The 21,134-nt window shown below is 45.7% G+C and overlaps 1 protein-coding gene across 2 annotated transcripts in view; it reads left to right on the top strand.

The window, feature by feature from the left end:
* Positions 1-21,134, top strand: part of Sec14l1 (SEC14 like lipid binding 1) — a 46,819-nt gene that overhangs the window by 5,909 nt on the left and 19,776 nt on the right. The gene's annotated exons all lie outside the window — the stretch shown is intronic.

The following is a 21,134-nucleotide window of genomic DNA, read 5'->3' as shown; positions in this document are numbered from 1 at the left end:
GGAAGGGGAAGCAGCAGGCTGATGTGCTTGGGTTGGAGGTCTCCTGTGAACTGCCTAATGAGGCCTTTTCAAGTGCAGCCCCTCCCCAGGCTAGGGCCCCCTGGCTGCATCAAGTGGGAGGAGAGCAGGCCTGAGGGGCCACATTGGGTGGATCTGTTTTCCACCCAGGGCTCTGGGACGTGACAAAAGGGGCTCCGTGACAAAAGGGGCTCCGCTAGCTCCTGTGTGTCAGCTCCTGTGTGTCTTGGCACTCTTCTCTGCTATCCCTGTCCGCCTGGGCCTTCCCTGTTGCCCAGGCCGCCTCGCCCCTCCCCTTCTCTCTCTCCCTCCCCATCTCAATTCCCTCTTTTTTGGCAGTGCTGCTTTTCTCCCCAAACCCTTTTCTCCTCAGTGTACCCTCACAGGCACACTGTGTTAGTTGTGCCTTCAGGTCACACGGGTCTCTCTCTGTCCCTTTCTCTCCCAGCCACCAGCGTCTGTCCAACCTGCCTTCTTGTGGTCTGGGAGAGGTGAACAGTATTACCCAGGCTGGCCTGGAATCATGATCCTTCTGAGTAGCTGGGGTGATGGGTTGGTGCCCTGCTAGAGATTTTTTTTTTTTTGGTGGTACTGGGGGTTGAACCTAGGGATGTGCCTTCACTGAGCTACACCCCCAGCCCTTTTAATTTTATTTTTAAAACCTGATCTTGTTAATTTGCCTGACTGGCCTTCCTCAGCCTCCCCAGTAGCTGGTTACAGGCTTGTCCGTTGACACCCAGCTAGAGTTCATTTTGAATCCAGTGAATTAGCACGCTACTCTTTGGAGAAGGCTGACTTAGTAAAACCCAGCTTTGCTCAAGTCTGGGTGGAAGAAAGTGTTCCAGTTTCTCTGAGGTGAACTTGGGTTCCCGCCAGTGTTCAGTGGAGGATTGTGCACTTCTCATCTGTAAAGGTTTTGAATGTGAGTTCTGTTGTATCTGGTGAGGGCAGGGGTGTCATCAGTCAGATTTATTTGGTGTTAGAAGTGGACAGTGAGCGTCTGCTCCCATCCCCTGCTGTCTTGAGGCACGCCGGGCCTTCCCTTTCTCCATGCCCACTCTCCTGGAACCACTGAGCTCCAGGTTATTTTCATGGTGCCGGCGAACAGGGGTAGTTGTGGTGCAGTAGGGAGTATTTCAAGAAGAAATGCGACAGGATCAGATATAGCTCCTTGCCCCTCTCATTGTTGTTTTTTTTTTTTAATATTTTTTTTTGGTGTAGATGGACACAATATTTATTTATTTTAAGATATTTATTTTTTAGTTGTAGTTGGACACAGCATTTTTATTTTATTGTTTTATGTGGTGCTGAGGATCGAACCCAGGGCCTCGAACGTGCTAGGTGAACACTCCAGACTGAGCCGCTACCCCAGCCCCTCTTTATTTATTTTAATGTGGTGATAAGGACTGAACCCAGTACCTCACATGTGTGAGGCAAGTACTCTCCAAGTGAGCTACAGCCCCAGCCCATCTTTCCTTGTTTTTGTTAAACAAAACAAAAAACCAAAAAATAGGTGAAAAAATTTCACAAAAACTTAGAAATTTGTTTTATGAAAAATTTCAAGCATGCACAAGGGGAATCACACGACCAGTGCCCTGGACTGCTATGATTGTCCATCTGTTCTCCTCTCCTTATTTTCTGGTGTACTTGAAGCAGATTTTGGATATCTGAATTCATTGAGAAATATTTCAGCATGCATTCTATCATTGAAGACTTTTCTTTTTAAAACATAACCATCGCATCATCATTATACCTGATGAAAATACAAAGAATTCCCTGATATCATCTAATACCATGTCCTTATTCAGATTTTCTCGATTGTCTAAAAAAGTCTGTAAATGTTTGACTCCTGATTTGAGTAAACTGCTCACGTTCTGTCAGCATGTTTCTTAAGTCTCTGTGCTCCCTACCACTTCCCTTCCCCCTTTGTTCCCGTTCATGCAACTGGTTTGGTAGAGAAACTGGGTCATTTTGTCCTGTGCCTTTACCTTAGCCTTTGGCTGATTTAACTGTTCATAGTGCTGACAGGCAGAGAAGGCCAGGCCTAGGTGCAGTCAGTCCAGCCACCTTCCAGCAGCTGTTCTAACACAAGCCGAGAGACGGACACTAGTGGTTACGACCGGCTGCTCACAACCCTCTCATTCCAATGATGATTCTAGGTAATTTTGAGTTGCAAATAAGGTGCAAAATATCTTTTCCCAAATTAAATGAGGGTCATTCTACTTATACTGTCTTTAACCCACTGACTTGGGCCATATGTCACCGAGAGGAATAAGTAGCCTTCTGTGTCCTGTAGGGCTGGAGTGTGGCTCTGTCTAATGAGTGGAGTGGCTGCTGTAGTGGTCCCACGGGTCCCCTTGTGCTGTTATCATCCACCCATCTTTCTTGATTTTTAACCTGTATTAACAGTTTCTTGTATTTCTAGTGGAATTGTTTTAAAAGTCCTAATAGAAAGCATATATTGCGTCATAATCCTCTTGAAAGATGCAATTTGATATTAGGAGTACTAGCTTTTTTTTTTTTTTTTTAAAGAAAACTCTTAAGCCAGGTATGGTGGCATGTGCCTATTTTTCTACTTGGGAGGCTGAGGCAGGAGGATTGCTTGAACCCAGGAGTTCAAGGCCAAGCCTTAACAGCATAGTGAGATCATGTCTCAGAAAGAAGGAAAGGAAATCAGTCTGTGCATCTCATAGATCTGTACTGCCCTGCTTTTGTGCTAGAGGACTTGAGTTATTGCTGATTTCGTTTGTAATGCCTTGCATATTTGATGAGATAGCTGTGTGCCTAGCTCTCTTCCTCTTGGGTTCCTGGCTCTCCCCTTTAGATCTTTCTGGCTTTTCTTTTTCTGTCCCACTTTCTTGCCTTCTTGGGTATAGACTCACTCTTCCTTTTTATCTATTTGGGCTGTCTGGGACACCTACTTGTATATTTTGTGCTGCTTGGCCATATGGATACTGTATTTAGTAGTTGATGCTGTTTTAGAAATAGTTGTCCAGCTTTCTCACCTGGTTTTTCTTCTGGGCAGCTTTATCTAAACCTGTGGCTTCAGCTGTCACTTGATAAACCAAAGATCTCAAGGCTTTACCTGTAGCCTGGGTGCCTCTCAGGTTCCCCCAGACTCTTGGCTGGCTAGAAATCTGTTTGACTCTTGCAGGGCAGATTTAGTACACCTGAAACAGAATTCACCTGTGCAAGAACACAGATACCACCCGTGCACACACACAGACCAAACCATCTTGCTTTTGATCCTGAGCAAGTACTAAACTCTCAAATAGATTAGTCTAAAGAATAAGTGAGTCTTGGAACTTATGCTTAAGCTTAAGCTTCCTATATTACTTTTACTTCTGGTTAGGACAGTTTTAACAAAAGGTCATGTTGGAACCTATTCTTTTGGTTGGATGTATGTACTATTTAGATCGTGTTTCAAAAGATTCTGATGTGAATGGTATTTTTTTGTGAGTAAAATAGAATTTATATTCTGTGAACTAAAACTTACAATTTCTCTAGTCACCTGAAAAATGTGTCCTCGTGTGTATCACTTGTGTTTGTCAGGTGACTTGTCCCATAGTGTAAACACAGAGCGTGCAGAGGCACTATTTCTGTGATTCTCCTGCAGAACCTAAAATTCATTTTAAGTAAAATTCTTTACTCTGATAGAATTACCATTCTATCAGAGTAAAGAATTAACTTTTCTTTTAAATTTTCTTTTCAGGATTTTTCCAGGTTTAAACCTGAGGAGGTTGGTTAAGTAATTCTTTTTTTTTTTTTTTCCCCTTAATTATTATTCTCTGACTTTAGATAGTCCTAATCGTAAAATGTGTTTCCTGGGGCTGGGGATGTGGCTCAAGCGGTAGCGTGCTTGCCTGGCATGCGTGCAGCCCGGGTTCGATCCTCAGCACCGCATACAAACAAGGATGTTGTGTCCGCTGAAAACTAAAAAATAAATATTAAAAAGTTCATTCTCTCTCTCTCTCTTTTAAGAAAAAAAATGTGTTTCTTTTTCCTAATTTAACACCTGTGTATTTATTAAAAACCAAAGGTTAATAGGTATGTATATATATGTATGTATGTGTGTGTGTGTGTGTGTGTGTGTGTGTGTGTGTATATATATATATATATATATATATATATATATATATATATATATATATAAAGAAGTAATTTGGTTTAAGTGGTTGTTGGGGAGTTGTAGGATTTATGCTACAAATATTTAGAAAGTGCGTTTCCTAAACACCTATTGTCTTCATTTATACTTTTGCTTGCTTGCCTTCCGCACCCCCCGTTTTCCCTCCCTCCCTTGCTGGGGATGCAACCAGGGCCTTATGCCATGCAGCCTCTACTGTAGAGCTGTATCTTCATCCTGACTTAAGTATTCTTAACACATAGTTGGTTTAGAATGTGAGTTCTAACCATTCTAAATTCTGATTCTTTACCAGGTCAGAATTTCTGGAGTGGGCCCAGCAGTCTGAGGTTTCACTAGCCCCCTGGGAGTTCTTTTTAAAAAAATATTTTTAGTTGTAGATGGACACAATACCTTTATTTGTTTGTTTGTTTGTTTATTTATTTCTGTGGTGCTGGGTATTGAACCCAGGGCTTTGTGCATGCGAGGCAAGTGCTCTATTAACTGAGCTATATCTCCAGCCCTTTTTATTAATTTATTATTAATCTTTTTATTTGTATATGACAGTGGAATACATTAAAATTCATATTACACATATAGAGTACAATCCTTTTTATTTATTTTTATGTAGTGCTGAGGATCAGACCCAGTTCCTCACATGTGCTAGGCAAGTACTCTACCACTGAGCCCCAACCGAGCCCCCCACCACTGGGAGTTCTTACATTCTGACGTCTGCTCAGGTTAGATCCTTAATTTGATTTTGCAGTAAACAGGATAATGGGAAGAAAGGAGGTTGGTTTCGGTTATAGCTTTTGATTGAAAAACTTCTCAGTACATTATGCTTTCCTGCAGAGGACTTAACATATCCTAGGAGGAGACCCGTTGCCTTGCTCCATGGGTCTCTCCAGACTGCTCTTCTTAAGTTTATTTAGTGACACCCAAGTTTTATTGATCAACATGTGCCCTTGAACTTGTCTTAATCATTTGTATGACTTTATTTGCTAACTTACCTGTAGAGTAGATTTGTACTGTACATTAAATATTGTGAGGCTAGGGGTTGTAGCTTAGCACAGCATTTGCCTGGTGTGCATAGGGCCCTGGGTTTCTTCCCTAGCACTAAAAAAAAAAGCCTAAAAAGTTTTTTATTGTGATAAAATGCACGTAACATTTCTTTTTAACCTTATTAGATGTGTGGTGCTGGGATCAACTCCAGGGCATGTTGGACAAGCATTGTGCCACTGAACTGCAACTGCCCAGCCCTTCTGCCTCATTTTCAAGTGTGTAAAAAATACATACATGATGTTGTGCATACATCAGCCCTGCCGTCTCTGAGCTTTTCCATCTCCCTGGATTGAAGCTGTGTCCTCATTACATTGAGCACTAATACTCCCGCCCCCTGCAGGCTTCTGGGAACCCCCATTACTTTTGTTTATGAATTTGACTACTCTGGGGACCTCATATAAGTGAAATCAGACAATATTTGACCTTTGTGCCCTTAAGGCTCATCCCTGTGGCGTCAGAATCTCCTTCCTTTTCAAGGCTGAACGACATTCCATGCTTGTCTCAATCACATTTTATTAATCCATTCCTTCAATGTAGACACCTAGGTTGCTTCCACCTTTTGGCTATTGTCTGTACTATACGCTTTTTTTTTTTTTTTTGAGCGGGAGTGCTAGGAATTGAAACCAGGGTCTCATGTATGCTAGGTAAGTGCTCTACCACTGAGCTGCATCTCCAACTATGTACTGTACATTTTTTTTTAAATATTTATGTAGTTGTAGATGATCACTCAGGATCTTCACTTTTTTTTTAAATGTGGTGCTGAGGATTGAGCCCAGTGCCTCACACATGCAAGGTAAGCACTTTACCACTGAGCTACAGCCTCAGCCCTGTACATTTTTTTTTAAAGTATTTATTTTTTAGTTGTGGTTGGACACAAATACCTTTATTTTATTTATTTTTATGTGGTGCTGAGGATTGAACTCAGAGTCTCGCATGTGCACCCCAGCCCCATGTACTGCACATTTTTAAAGGCTAGTTTTTTTCTGTAATGTTACCAAAAAATTACTATATGCAATAATTTTTTTTTTTTTTGGTATCTGATAGTTTCCAGATCCAAAAGGCAAGTTGCTTCAGGAGTTAAACCACTGAATTGAGCCAGGTGTGGTGGTGTTCCCAGCTGCTTAGGAGACTGAGGTGCAAGGATAATTTGTGCCCAGGAGTTTAAGAACAGTTTGGGCATTGTAACCAGAGTTCGTCTCAAAAGACAAAATGAAAGTTGAGGTCTCAATAGTGTATTCTGTTCCATCTGTTCAAATATAGCCTTAGTTTACATCTTGTGATTGCCATTGTTCTTAGTTTCTTAACAGAGAAAAGACAGCATCCAAAAGCAGGATGACTTTGAATGGTCCCCCACACACCAAGAGGCTGGGCTCCCCCAGTACAGGAAGCCAGTGGCAGAAAAAAACAGATGACCCTGCCTGTTGTTGAATGACCAAGTCCTCCTGATTTCTTCCCTCTGCCTGCCTGCCTGCCTTTCTTTCTCTCTCTCCTTCCACTCCACTCCCCCCCCCCCCTTGGGATAGAACCCAGGGTTTTGCAGTGCTAGGCAAGTGCTCTACCACTGAGCCACACCCCACCCTCTTCTTTGTTCTCCTGAATAGGATTTAAATTGTTAGTGTTTCAAGATCTCTGATGTGCAACTTGTAAAATAGTCATTTAATAAAAACTACAGGACAGATATTTTCCCGATGTATTAAACTAACTCCTCTATCGGCTTGCTGACTCCATGAGCATTTATTCTGGTTCATGAACCAGATAATATTTCCATAGCTCATTGCATTCTTTTATGTGGGCAAACACATGGCATCTTTAAAAGCTGACAGCTGCAGTTCCCCGGAACACCAAATGCTTTTCTCAAGTCCACAAATTTATCTTTTACACTCTGAAAAGTAAAATAGAACTCTGCCAAGTCCATCTTGATTTGAAGGAATGTGCAAAACTGCTGTTTTGTTGTCAGAGATATATTTATATATCTCAGTTCATTCTTTATTAGACCAAAAATTTTATGGATTAGGAATGGTTTTTGAGTCATGACATATTTTAGATTCCATTGGACCCATTTAGCATCATGTGATTGCTTTAAATACAAGTTAAACACATTAAAAACAGAAGTAAAGCCTTTCATAACACTGTGGACAGTCTTGTTTGCCCAAGACTTAAGTCATTGTGGCATGTGATGCATTTGACATTTGAGATTTATTGACAGAGACAAGGTATTTTAAATTTAAAAATCTTTTTAAAGATGTGTACAACTCTTTTTTTCTAACTAGTATCCTTTAATCCTCTAACAGGGATTGGTTAATATACTTTTTAAAAACATTAAAAAAATTTTTTTTAGTTGTAGATGGATTTATTTATTTCTATGTGTGCTGAGGATTGAACCCAGTGCCTCACACGTGCCAATCAAGTGCTCTACCACTGAGCCACAGTCTCAGTTCTTAATGTACTTTTTAAAAATATATTTTTCTTTTAGTGTAGATGGACTCAATACCTTTATTTTATTTGTTTATATTTTTACGTGGTGCCGGGGATCGAACCCAGTGCTTCACGCATGCTTAAGTGAGTGCTCTACCACTGAGCCACAACCCTGGCCCCCTTACTTTTGATAGTGAAAACACAGCATAAATATGTTGAGATCCTCTAGAAGAACATCAGTGTTTATGACTGAGCATGAGCAGATAGTGATTTGCTTGTATATTTTGTGGGCACAGATAATGCTGTTTTAATGATTGAAAGCAAGTACAAAAAATAGAGATGAAATTAAAATGCATATGATGTGTCTGAGTCAAGTATAGCCAAAGCCAGGATTTAAATGGAGAGACTGTGGGGGCAGTGGGTCAGCCCCTTGTTGCTGTGAGAGTAAGTTTGTCTTCAGTCTCTGGATTCTTCCCCTTTAAATGTGTGGTGTTAGTTTGCATTTTGTTATCACACAAGGGGTCTCTTCAGTTTGTTTGTATTCTTCTGAGAGGAGGTCTGCTTCTGTTGCCTGACTGGCCCTATATTCTTGGACTCAAGTGACCTTCCTGCCTTAGCCTCCTGAGCTGGAATCACAGGTTATATTAAAAATAACCAGTCAACACTGATTATTTTCAAGGGTTCAGGGAAACTCTTCTCTTTTAAAAGGGGTTTATGGATTGCTTCTTTAAGTGGTGGCTCTGAGTCACAGGGGTTTTGCTTTACTTTCGTGAATCCAAGTCAGCCCAGTCTCCTAAAATTGGGTTCTGTTCAAAACCTGACCATTGAAATCATAGAGGCTGAGGTTGGGGGGTGTTCTTGAATTGTCCTGCCTGTGTTTGACATGAGTAGTTTGTTGGCTCAAATATTTTAACATGGACAGGTATCCTTCTGTGCAGGGGATCAGGAGAGGTAGTCCTCGGATACTAGTTCTAATTGAGGTGATGCTGGCCGGGGAAGCAGAGGACAGTAGTGATGACAGTGTTTTCAGCCTCTGCTGGGTGTAACTTAGATCTGTGGAAATTATCACACATGTACGTTTTGACTGCTGTTGCCATATAGTGGGAAAGATGATTTTAAAAGTCTGTACATCAGTGGATTCTTACGATCACGTTTCTTTTCCATGAAGGCCATTTTAGAATGCTTTGTAAGTGATGTTAAGATCCTTAAATACATTTTTTAACATTAAAACTTGAAACTTGTGAAGCAGTGTAGTTTGAGAATGTTGGTCAGGTACCAAGGAGACAGGAGGGCCATGTGGCATTGGGGTGGCTGCCTTCTGGGACTCGTTTTCTGCAGGATTGACACGTGCTAGCCCTGGAGCGGGCACGGAGCTGTTTCCAAGGGCTGCATGAGGAGGTGACGTTGCCTGGCCTAGAGCCAGCCTGAGACCCCCACTGGCCCACCCTCTACGGAGGCCTGCCAGGGCCTAAGGATGACAGCTGGCATGCTGGGTGCTCACGGCCAGTAGCTCACCACTGCTCATGCTTGCTCTGTGGGTAGGCTCTTCTCTTCTTTTACCTCACTTTACAAATGAGGAGACTGAGGCTTAAGCTGCTTGCTGCAGCGCCATTCCTGAGGTGGCATGGGCAGAGCCGGAGCAGGCCACATGCAGCTCCAGACACCTGGCTTTCCTGATTGCCCAGGGAGCCACACTGCAGTCTTGGCTTTAAAAGACCCTTCCCTTGGGGCTGGGGATGTGGCTCAAGCGGTAGCGTGCTCGCCTGGAATGCGTGCGGCCCGGGTTCGATCCTCAGCACCACATACAAAGATGTTGTGTCTGCCAAAAACTAAAAAATAAATATTAAATTTCTCTCTTAAAAAAAAAAAAAAAAAAAAAAAAAGACCCTTCCCTTTCCTTTCCCTGACCTGCTCCTTTGGCTCTGCTGGCCTGACCTGGCTCTCTGCTGGGCAGTTAAAGGTCTCTCTTCTCTTGAGCAAGCGGCTCTGCCCTACAGGTCATGCCGCTGGATTTTCTGGCCCTTCTTTGTGCTGTGCAGCCTCACCAGTTTGTCTTCTTGAAATGCAGTGCTGGGAGAGGCCAGCTGGGTGGTGGACATGATAATTGTGTTGGTGTGGAGAGGGAGTGGATGGAGTTTCTGGGAGCAGAAGTAGCACATAAGTCGCGTGAGGCCGTGGTGCTGGCATGGTGTCTCTGGTCTGGACCTGTGCAAGATTGCCCCAGAAAGCTTTTGTCCTGAGAACAGTGGGTGACTCTCCTGGGACTGTGGGAACAGCAGGCTCATGTGGACATTTATTCAGGCCACTGTGGCGCTTCACCGTTGGTTCCCTACCTGAGTTCCTTCTCCTCCCCTAGACTGTGGAAGGTGTTGATGCCATCCTGCTACAATGCCATCCCATGAGGCCTGATTCAGGGCCACCTGGGTGGACACCTCTGCATAGAGCAGCAGGTTCCGTGCTCCCCCTCACTTATTTTATGAAGATTCTCTTCCCAGCTTGAGTCATGTGTTCAGGGCCATCTTTTCTGCCTCCAGCAACTGAATGTAGTGTACTTAATTAGTCAGGTGACTCACGCTCTCCATGCATTTCCTGTGCTCAACTATAACGGGAATATTTTGGTCTTAGTGTCTAGATTGAAGTATGATAATTTTCCTATCTTTATGGCCTTTTCTCTTCTTTAACAGAAGAGAGACCTGTGTACTGTTATTTATACCTAGATTTGTTTTTTATAGTTGGCTAATTATAAACTTAACTGGTTTCCAACAAAGCCTCATGAGATTTACATCTTATACTTTTAGGGTCTTGGGGGAGATAATTATTTTAGTTTGATGAATACATGGATTTTATGTGGTGCATTTTCAAAGCATAGTAAAAAGATAAAATGCCAGAGGAGAAGCTTATTTAGTGTTTTAATCTGTTTGTGTTGGAAAGGCTCTGGCTTATTCTGTGGGGCGCCCAGCCGGTTCCTGGATGTTGGACTAGCTGCACTTGGTCTGTATTTCCTGCTCAGCAGCTGGTGTGCAGCATGGGACGGTGGCCACATTTATCGAGTCTTATCTTTATTCTGTGTCGGGGCCTGTTGAACACCTGACAGCGCTGCGGGCTGGAACCTGCCGTGTGTGGGCCTGGGGTGCGCAGCAGGGGCTTCTCTCCGGCTGAGAGCCTGTGCCCTGAAATGCCCGCTGCCCGTCCAGAGCAGCCGCCTCAGCCTGTTTTCTCATTTTAAAATGGGTAGACACTCACTTTATAGAAAGACCACGCCTGCTCAGCACTTCATCTTTGCTGTGTGCTGTGCGCACAGTGGCCCTGGGTGGAGCCGCAGGGGCTGGGGCCTGCTCCCCACTTGTCCCTTAGGTGGCCGGGCGATTCGACGGTGGGGTCTGTCCTGCTTGCCCTTCAGCCTGCTCCTGCCTGCTGTGTGGAGGGAGGGAGTGTTTGTGGAATAAATTATGTTATGGATTTCACTGAGTTTTTCTTAGAACCTGAGAGAATGTCTCAAAGAAGTTTGTATTTCTCTTTTCTTTACACATGGACAGTTGATTGGTTTTTACTCTGGCTGAGGTAGTTCATGATGCCCTTTTTTTTTTTTTTTCATAGTCTTTTTAAATAGTCTTCATTTTATTTTTCAGAGCAGTTTTAGGTTCATAGGAAAGTGATCAGATAGTGTAGTTCCCCGACTTCCCCCGACGGTTTCCCATTGTCAACATTTTGCGGTGTGTTAGTTACAATTGATGAGCCACTATTGGTTAAGTCCAGTCTGGGCTCACTCTTCCTGTGTGTGGTGCCTGCTCCTGTCCGGCAGCAGTGGCAGGTGCTCCATGTCATTCTCCGTCAGCTCACTTTCTCATCAATAGTAGGGTGGATTGAATTCAAGAATTGAAGGAAATCATTTTTTCCCTTTAGCTTAATGTATCTCCCCCTCTCAGATTCGCTGTTATTAAGAGTCAGATGCTTTACAAATTGTTTGGACCAGATATCTTAATAAATGTCTTTACTTTGGCTTTGTGGCATGTCAGACAGCTGCTTTGACACCAGGGGTGCTGTGAACCCTCTGAGGCAGGGTGTGCCTGGACGTACCAACCAGAAGGGTCTTGATAGTGTCCTCAGGGTGAGAGAAAGATTAGTGCAACAGAGCCCTAGGCTGTGGTGAGGAGGTCAGTCCTGAGATTGTTCAGAAATAAGACGCTGGCCAGACATGGGCCTTATATTTCTAACTTAAAATGGAGGATTTATAGTTAACAAGCGTACTTGAATTTTATTTGGAAGCTCAGTAACTGTCAGTCTGTTAGTGTTAACAAAAGTTTTCTGAAGATCTTTCCTGGAAACTCTTGAAGAAGAATTCTTTACAGGTAATTCAAGATTAAAAAACAAAACAAAATAAAAAAACTCATAAAAACGATAAAATATTCAAAAATTTTAAAACATAAAATATTCTAGAAGATCTTGTTAAACCAAGGTTTACGCTGCATGGTTGGTAAATTTGGGTCAGCAAGGAGAGAGAGAATACAGTGTGTGTTCTTAATCAGGAATCACCTGGAACCATCCTCCTCTTCTGCCTCACATCTGAGGCCAGTTCTGAGTGGCAGTCTTGCTTAAGCCCAGTGGAAGCATGCTGATCTTTTAGTAGATTATGTGGTTGTTTTTCTTTTGAGCATAATTTTATTTTCATGCTCATTTTGTGTTTATGGTAAGGGGTTCAGTTACTCAGAAGCCATGATACTTGTTAGGGTTGGATCTGAGGTGTCCCCTAAAGCTCCTGTCCCCACAGGAGTCCTCAGAGGGGAGTGAATGGACTGTGAGGCTGCAGCCTAGTTGGTCCACCCTAGTTTGAATGGACTGGCTGGTGGTAACTGGGCAGCTGGGGTGTGGCTGGGGAAGGCGAGTCACCTGCAAGGGAGCATCTGCCCTGGGCCCTTCCCCTCTCCCTGCTTCCTGACTCCGCCATGAGCTGAGCAGCTTTCCTCTGCTGCCCCTCCCCTCACATCAGGCCCGGAGCAGTGGAGTGGCCTGCCGTGGACTGAGGCCCCCGAACCCAAGTCCCAGATAAACCTTCCTTCCTCCAAGTTGTTCTTGTGAGGTATTTTGGTCAATGCAAAACAACACTTCTTTATGGACACTTGACATTACTGATTCTTAGCTCTCTCCTGTGAACCAGGAAGGACAGGTCACATGACTGTCATGTGCAGCATGAAAGCACAGGTCCACTGTCTTTTGGGAGTTTGTGGGGAGCTGGGAGCTGTCAGACTGTGCCTGTGGGCGGTGTCCCAGTCCTCCAGGGCTTGCCTGCTGCTCCTGCGCCTACGCCGCTGCTCCCGTGCTGGGGTAGCTCGTGGAGGAGGGAGTCATGTGCTAGTACTTGTTTCTAGGACCCCCAGGGTGGAAATGTCTGGTAGAAAATCCCAAAATGTCCAGGGCTGTGGATTTGGTCCTGTAGCAGGAGACCCTTGTTGGTCATTTTGCATCAGGGTTTCCATCCGACTGTGGTCCCAGCTGGGAGCGCACTGTGAGGCTGAGCAGAGGAGCCTGGTTTGGCACCACTCACCTGAATGTCTCAGGAGCCAGGAAAACTGTCCTCCTGTGTGGAGGGTGGTTCTGGTTTTTTTTTTTTGGGGGGGTGGGGTGGGGTGGGTGGGTGGGTTGCTGTTCTTGTTGTTTTGTCTTGACACGATTTTAAAATATAACCAAAAATTGGATTCATGACTTCTCTGTGGAATGAAAACTTTCTGCATGTGAAGTTTGTTCATTTTGTGGGTGTTTTCCCAGGTCCCTTGGGACTGTGCCACTGTTGCCTGCTAGGAAGGTCACATGAAGGTCTGTCAGGGAGGTGGGGAGGGTGGTGTTCTGCTCAGGCTAGAGCATTTGCCTTGGTGCAGGCCATACACCCTGGTGGGACAGACACCTTGAGTCAGCGTGCTGTTTCCTAAGGTGAAAACGTAGATTTTGGAAGAAATTTAGAAGTTCTTTCTCTTGTCCTCTGACAAAAATTGATCATGTTTAGAATCAGAGTGGGTGGGGGTGAGGCTCAAGGCCCCAGGTTCCATCCCCAGGGCTACAAAACAGACGCCAGGCCTCCTGGAGCACAGTGGGCTGTGTGCAGAGCTCCTGCTGTCGCCACCACCCCCCCTTCCTTCCCTTGACCACTGTGGAAAGTAAGCATGGAGGGCGGCATTGGGGCTCAGGGGTAGAGCATCACCTGGCATGCATGAGGCACTGGGTGTGCTCCTCAGCATCACCCAGAAATAAAATATTGTGTCCACCCAAAACTAAAAAATAAATATTAAAAAGAAAAATAAGCATAGAGCTGGGCACAGTGGCTCAGGCCTGCAATGAGGGAGGCTGAGGCAGGAGGATTGTGAATTTGAGGCCATTCTGGGCAACTAGGCAATAATCTAATAAAACAACAAATTAAAAAGAAAAAGTAAACATAGCCAGTTTGTGCCACTGTGGCCAACAGAGTGGGTGTTGGGCGAGCACGTGGCACCGGCCGAGAGCAGCCCCTTCCCTCTGTTCTGTAGCTGGGCCCAGGGCCTGCTTTCTGCGGCACTTGTCTCCGTCCTGCCATACTCAGCACCTCCCGCAGAGTCCTGCCTCGTTGTGGGGTGCCTTGGCCCCCCAGGAGGCCCTTGATGCCCTTTCCTGAGCCCTCCTCACCCTGGTGGTTGAGCTTTGGGCTTTTCCAGGCTGTCTTACAGTGTCGGCATCCTGGAGTCTTCCCCAGTGCAGTTCAGGATTTAACCTTGAGATGCGTTTGATCCTGGAGGGTGGCCTTGGGGTCTGCCAGAGATTCACAGACTGTTTTGTTTCAGAGCAGAGCCCGTGTTTTCTGGTCCCGTCTTCCCAGGGGGTATTCCCCAATGCCGTTAGGACTTGGTCAGGACTTGCTGTTGTCGCACTGAGGCCTGGTCTGGACGCAGCACTGCTGGTAGCACTGTGGTGCTGCTTGTTACTGGTGGAGCGGAGCGCCAGGAGCTGCTTCTGCAATGGGGCTGTTCCCAGGCGGTTGGGTGCCTAATTGAAGTGTGCCATAACTAACTGGATGAGGGCTCTCTTTAAAAGGGGCCAAGTTTTTGTGAATTTGAGTTTCTGTTAATGCCTCATAAACACATGCTTCCCTAACAGCATTGGAGCTGGACACCTCAGTTACCAGTGGACTGAACAGAAGTTTCTCCTAGTGACCTGCTGAGAAAACAGGAGTGGGCCACAAGGCCCACAGAGGGCTGTGCAGTGGCCAGATGGGTCCTGGAGAGTGGCCGCCTGCTGTCTAGCCTTGACCTGGCTGTTCATGTGCTCGAGCTGCTCCCTGCGCCCTCTGCCTCCAGCCTCCTGCTGACTAGGGGGCGTCTTGCAGTGGGGCGGAAAGGCCTCTGGAGTTTCGCTGGTGCTCCTCCTTCCTTGGGTCACTTCTCCCAGCTGTCGCTAGCCCAGCCTGAAGTGGTTCCCCACCAGCTTTGGTGGCCCCGCCCTCAGTCCTCTTTTCTGCTCTTGTGTGCAGTTACAGGTTTTCATGTCCCCTCTCCACTGAGGCCGGGCAGGGTCCCTAGTCTGCCCTTGTTAGTCTCTCTGGAAGCCCCGGGGTCCCCAGCGTCAGCCTGTGCGTGCCGCCTTCTGTATGTAGCTGCTGTTGATAGTGAACCACGGGACAGAGCCGCGAGGGACTTGGCCACGGTTGCTTCTTTGCGCGCTGGTAGCTTCTGAGAGAGACGAAAGGTGACATTTTCACCTGCTGATTCTTTCCAGGTGAAGCCAGACCTGTTTATAACTGAGTCTGCTGGTCACACCTAGGGCCATAGAACACCCCACTTGTTCTGCAGAATGCAGAGCTCTTGGTTTGTTGACAAATTGGGTATGAAGAGAATCCAGCTTGAAGGTAGGTTCTTTAAATGGAATTTCTTGGAGAAAGCACCAATCAGCTCATTAATTCTCAAGTTGAAATACCTTCACTAAAATATGCTTTTCTTTAGCCCAGTTCTACCTTTTAATATGTCAAGATTGCATTCAGAGGTTGGTTAAAAGCTGAAAGTACTGTTGCCAAGCTTCCAAATTGCAGGTTCAGAAATCCTTTGAAAGGGAAAGAGTGGGTGTGGGAAAGTGGGAGGTAGCGGTTACCCAGAAGGCAGCTTTCCTCTGGGCCAAGTTGATAAGGTCTTAGTTTTGTTTTTATTATTGAAACAATTGCTCTGTTAAACAAAGAGAGTGAGAAAATGATTATAGTAGTCTTCTCTTAAAAAAGTATTTCTTTAAAAGGGAGCTATCAAGGGACAGTTCTTCCTCTCTGAGGAAATTATTTCTGGGAGGTTGTTTTGTTCAGCCTTTCTTGACTGTGTTTGGGAAGTGCTGGGTGGTGTGAGGGGATGGCAGAGAGTTTGTGAAGAATAAGTCGAAGTTTGGGAATTGCTTCTGCTCATCTGACACAGTGACTCGACCCTGGTGACAGTTGATAGTGGGTTCTCCCGGGTACGGATCCAAATTGAAGGCCTGCTGGTGTGGCTCTTGGGTCCAAACAGGGTGTTAAAAGTAGGGGGACTTCCTGTGAAAACCCAGAGGGCTGGTTCTGCTTCATCTTGCTTCTGCTGAGCCTGGGGCTGGAAGAGGGCAGGGTGCCAAGGGAGAGCAGCGCCTGTTGCCCTGCACACCTGGACAGAGCTTTGGGCATACCAACATTCACGGACATTTTTAAATCAGTCGGCTGCAAAAGACAGCAAGAGCGGTATGCTGGTTTCCTGGTTTGTACCAGTCTGTGTATATCTGACTTTATGTGTAATAAAAGCATTTATTATTTCTTTTTTTTAATATTTATTTTTTATTTTTTATTTATTTATTTTTTTAATATTTATTTTTTAGTTGTACACAATACCTTTATTTTTAAAATTTTTTTAATGTGGTGCTGAGGATCGAACCCAGGGCCTCACATGTGCTAGGCAAGCGTTCTACCACTGACCACAACCCCAGCCCTATTATTTCTTCTTGTGGGGGACACTGGGGATTGAACCCGGGACACTTTAACACCAAGTTTTATTTTTTATTTTGAAAAAGGGACTCACCAAGTTACCTAGGACCTCGCTAAGTTGCTGAGGCTCCTGGGCTTTCAATCCTGCCTCAGCCTCCGGTGTGCTGGGATTACAGGAGATGTGCCACTGGGCCTGGCACACCTTTTGTTTCACGTGTGAACTTTTTCCCTTAAAGCTAAGGATTGTCCACCCCCTACCCCCACAGCCACACCCACTCCTAGATTTTTTGGTAAATATTTGAAAGCAAGTTGTGTATATCCTGACACTTTACTCTTTTTTTTCTTTTAATATTTTTTTTTAGTTGTTGATGGATCTTATTCATATACTTATATGCAGTGCTGAGACTCGAGCCCAGTGCCTCACACACGTGAGGTAAGCACTCTCCCACTGAGCCACAGTTCCAGCCCAGCACTTTACTCCAAAGTAGTAAAGTGTGTATCATATAAGAATAGCTATTTTCCCATATAAGAATGATCAATATCCCACCTAAGGAATTTAACATTGATAGAGTAAAATTTGTTTTCTGTCTGTTTTGTGGTACTGGTGATCAACCCAGGGATGCTCTACCACTGAACTACATCTCCAGCCCATTTTATTTTTTATTTTTTTATTTTGTGACAGGGTCTTACTAGGTTGCTTAGGGCCTCACTAAGTTGCAGAGGCTGGCCCTGAACTTGTGATCCTCCTGCTTTAGCCTCCTGAGTCACTGGGATTACCTACACCAAGCATTGATGATTTCCCGATCACAACATTCCTCTGTATTTATTAGATAACACTTTTTTCTGTAAAATTTTCTACCCTGACCATTTTTCTTAGTTGCACTCCATGGTTTATACTGCCCTGCCATCTTTTTTCTTTCTGGTGCTCACATTAACCCAGAGTTGGAGGGTGAAACCCCTGCAGGCTAGTTCCCGTGTCCTTCAGACGTACATAGTCCTGCCAGTTATTCCTCTTGGATGGGAAGTGCTTCACAGTCACCTAGCCTTGTCCTTGCTCCAGACTCGTAATCCTACCACTTCTCCAAAAGCATAGGTTCCTTCTCAGTGGGGAATGTATTTACAAATTAAGATCTGGATGCCAGGTTAGCTCAATGCTACTGAGGGCATTGCTTTCAGGCCTTTCCAGTGGACAGAGCTGGGACATGGTGGTGGTGGTGTTGTAGTTTTGGAACTGGGGATTGAACTCGGGGGCACCTGACCACTGAGCCATATCCCCAGCCCTCACTAGGAGTAGCTTAGTGCCTTACTTTTGCTGAGGCTGGCTTTGAACTCATGATCCTCCTGCCTCAGCCTCCAGAGCGCTGGGATTACAGGCTTGTGTCACCGTGCCCTGCAGTCCCCCCCACCCCTTTTGACACAGGGTCTTGCTAAGTTTCTTAAGGCCTCACTAAGTCACTGAGGCTAGCCTTGAGCTTTCGATCCTCCCAATCCTCCCGCCTCAGCTTCCGCTAGGATTACAATTATGTGCCACCATGACTGGCTTAGGATGTCATTTTTTAAATAAAACTAGACTGCTTCTGGTTTTTTTTTCCCTCAGGAGTTTCTTATATACTTTGTAAAGGTAGGTGAAAACTAGGGGTTGGAGTTTGAAAAATTCCAGAGACTAAAGTTATATCGACTTTTGTCAGCTTTGCTTTCCCATAATCCTCTAGGAAGCTAGGTTTTCTTGGCTCACATTATGTAGAATCCATTGGCCTTAGATATCTCTAAACACGGGCCAGGGAGAGTGAGACTCCTTAGGCTACTTAGCTAACATTTTTATTCCACGATTCAAAAATATTGAACAAAGGACTTTGAGGTGTTTTCTTTCTCAGGTCCAAAAGAAAAGTGGGACTTGGTCTTTGCCTGTGGCCAGCAAGGAAGGCATTTGGTGGCAGAGTGCTGGGACTTGGAGAAGGGAAGGTACTGTCTACCCTGAGGCAGCTCTAGAGAGAGGCGGGAGGTGCAGGCCTTGAACCTTGTCTGGTTCATCCCTAGGGGACAGCTGTCTCTGCCAGTGGGAGCCTGGAGGCCACGGTGCCATAGGGAGGGGAGGGTTTTTTAAGTTCCAGCTTGGCCCTGTGGGGCAATGTCTCATTTGACTCCATTTCAAGAACTTAGATATACTGGGGGTGTTTAGAAAATCTTCTAATTCAGGTCCTCTACTGAGAGAGAGTGAGTACCTTTTTTTGTTTGAAGACTTGTGCACTTAAATTCTTGGTGTTGTAGTGCTGTAATGTACAAAGTTAGGGGTTTTTGTTTTTGATTTTAAGTGTATAATTTAAAAATCGGTTTAGGTGGTTTTCAGTGTTTTATGGAACAAATGAAGTCAGTGATTTCAGGTTTTCTTACCAGAATTGCTCATTTGTTCAGTACTTAATGCTCACACATTCCCAGGGCCTCCTGAGGCTTATCCAAGGTGTGATCAGCAGTGAGACGCCTCTCAGGTGTTTATGGAAAGAGGCACGAGCCTGACACTTTATCAGGGTCCTGGCCCTGGTGGAGCTGAGGAGATGTTGTTGAGTGGAGGAGGAGGTCAGGGCATTAACATGAAGAGCGTGTTTTCCACTCTGAAAGGAAGGACATCCAACAGGCACGTGCGCTCAGTCACCCACGTGGGTCTTGCCTCCCTTCCAGGCTGTCCCGCTGTGACTCTTATCACTCCAGTCTTTCTTCCTCCCTGTCCCCTGAAGAGGAGGAGAGGACCAGGAGGCCTTGTGTGTCAGTGTCCCTGTTGGTGACCCCGTCTTTCCCTCCTGTCTTTGGGGTGTGGTCCCTGCCTGCCCGGAGCTTCTTTGTGCTTCTGTGTTCTCTTTCTTGGACATGCTGTCATTGCTGATGTGACAGCTCTGGGGGCTCGAGGCCTGAGCTGCTGCTTCGCCCACCAACCTCTGTCCGCCGAGTTCTGTTCTCCCCTCCTTCCACCTCAGTGGAACCTGTGCATCTTCAGGACACTCCTGCCTTGCGCCCCCGAGTTCTTGGTGTCAGCTGCCTCCCTGGCTCCCCTCTGCTGCCTAGTCTGGTGGACCTTATAAGCCAGTTACTTGGTCACATAAGTGGGACTCATCTGGAAGTGAGGGTGACTCTGCAAGGAACTGCAGTGGGGGCTCCTGGGAGTTCCTGTGCTCCCCCATGCCCTCTGGAGCCTCGTGACAGTGCCGTGGTCTGCATTTTGCTTGCTGCTCAGGTGAGCAGGCCTGTTGTGGGTGAGCAGGAGCTCGTGCACGGAAGGCCATGGCTCCTTGCTGGACAGAGCTTTGGACTGCTTGCACCTGTCAGAGGTAGAATCAAGCCATTTGTGCCATTTTCTCATGAACTCACTCCATAGATGTCTTCCTAAAGTTTGGTTGGGTTGTGATGAATTTAAGATGGGAAGTCACAGAACCTTTCCTCCCATTTTTAGTCCAGTCCCACAGAGGAATGGCATCTGTCACCTGGGCACCATCATTACCCTGCTTTTCCTCCTTTGTGGGTGGGGACAGCAGAGGAGATCCTGGGCCACCTATGGCGGCCCTGCATCCTGTGGCATCTGTGCCATGTACCTGGGCTGGGACACCTGGGTTAGCTGTGCTTCCAGCAGTGTCTCTAGCTCAGGGATCTTTGTAGATTGCTGCGGCATAAACTAAATCTGCTGCTTCAGTACATTTTCCAAATGTCGTCCCAAATTATGTAGCAAGTCTTACATTTTATTTTGAGGTACTTGTGGATCACGGTATATTAATAGTATATTGTCACAAAAAATAACATGGAAGAATCCTGCCCAGTCTTCACCCATGTCCCCTGTGGTGACACTTGGGAATATAGGAATACAGCATTGTGGTCAGGGTGCTGGCGTCCTGCAGCCACACCTACATCTCTTCTGAACCCTGGCAACTGAAAGTCTGTTCGCGGTCTCTTTAATTTTGTCTTTCCAGGAGTGTTAGTGAATGGGACCACAGCATGGAACTGTTGGAACTGTCCTTGCCCAGCGTAGTTTCCTGGGGATCATCCAGGTCATTGCGTGGACAGTGGCTCAGCCCTTTCCATGGCCAGCAGTGGGCTGTGGTTGTAGGTTGCCCAGTATTCACTCGGTGGAGGACCCTGGGTTGATTGTAGGTTGGGTTGTTGGGAGTCCAGCTGTCTGGAGGGTCTGTGCACGTGGCCTTTATTCCTCTGGGACAGATGCCCAGGAGGGTGGTGCTGGCCCTGGCTGTGTGGCAGCTGCCTGTTTGGTGCTAAGAAAGTACCCAGCTGTTTCCTGGTGACACCATTTTTCATTCTTGCCGGCAGTGTCTGGGGGCTGTCTCTCCACATCTTACCAGCACATGGTGGGCTGTGTTTTGTCATTCTGGTAGATCTGTGGCGAGACCTCCTGTGGCTTCAGTATGAGTTTCTGTGATAGCTCATTGCTCAATTGACCGTCTCGTTACCTGTATGTGTGCTCTTTGGTGAGATGTCTGTGGCTTATTTTCTAACTGTTGAGTTTTTAAAAATTACCATCTTAACCCCCTGCCTGCCTCTGAGCAGGACCTTGCAGGTTGCCCTGGCCATTCT

This window comes from Callospermophilus lateralis, chromosome 11 (genome assembly GCF_048772815.1).
Source record: "Callospermophilus lateralis isolate mCalLat2 chromosome 11, mCalLat2.hap1, whole genome shotgun sequence".
Taxonomy (NCBI): domain Eukaryota; kingdom Metazoa; phylum Chordata; class Mammalia; order Rodentia; family Sciuridae; genus Callospermophilus; species Callospermophilus lateralis.
This window is presented reverse-complemented; position numbering and strand designations above follow the sequence as displayed.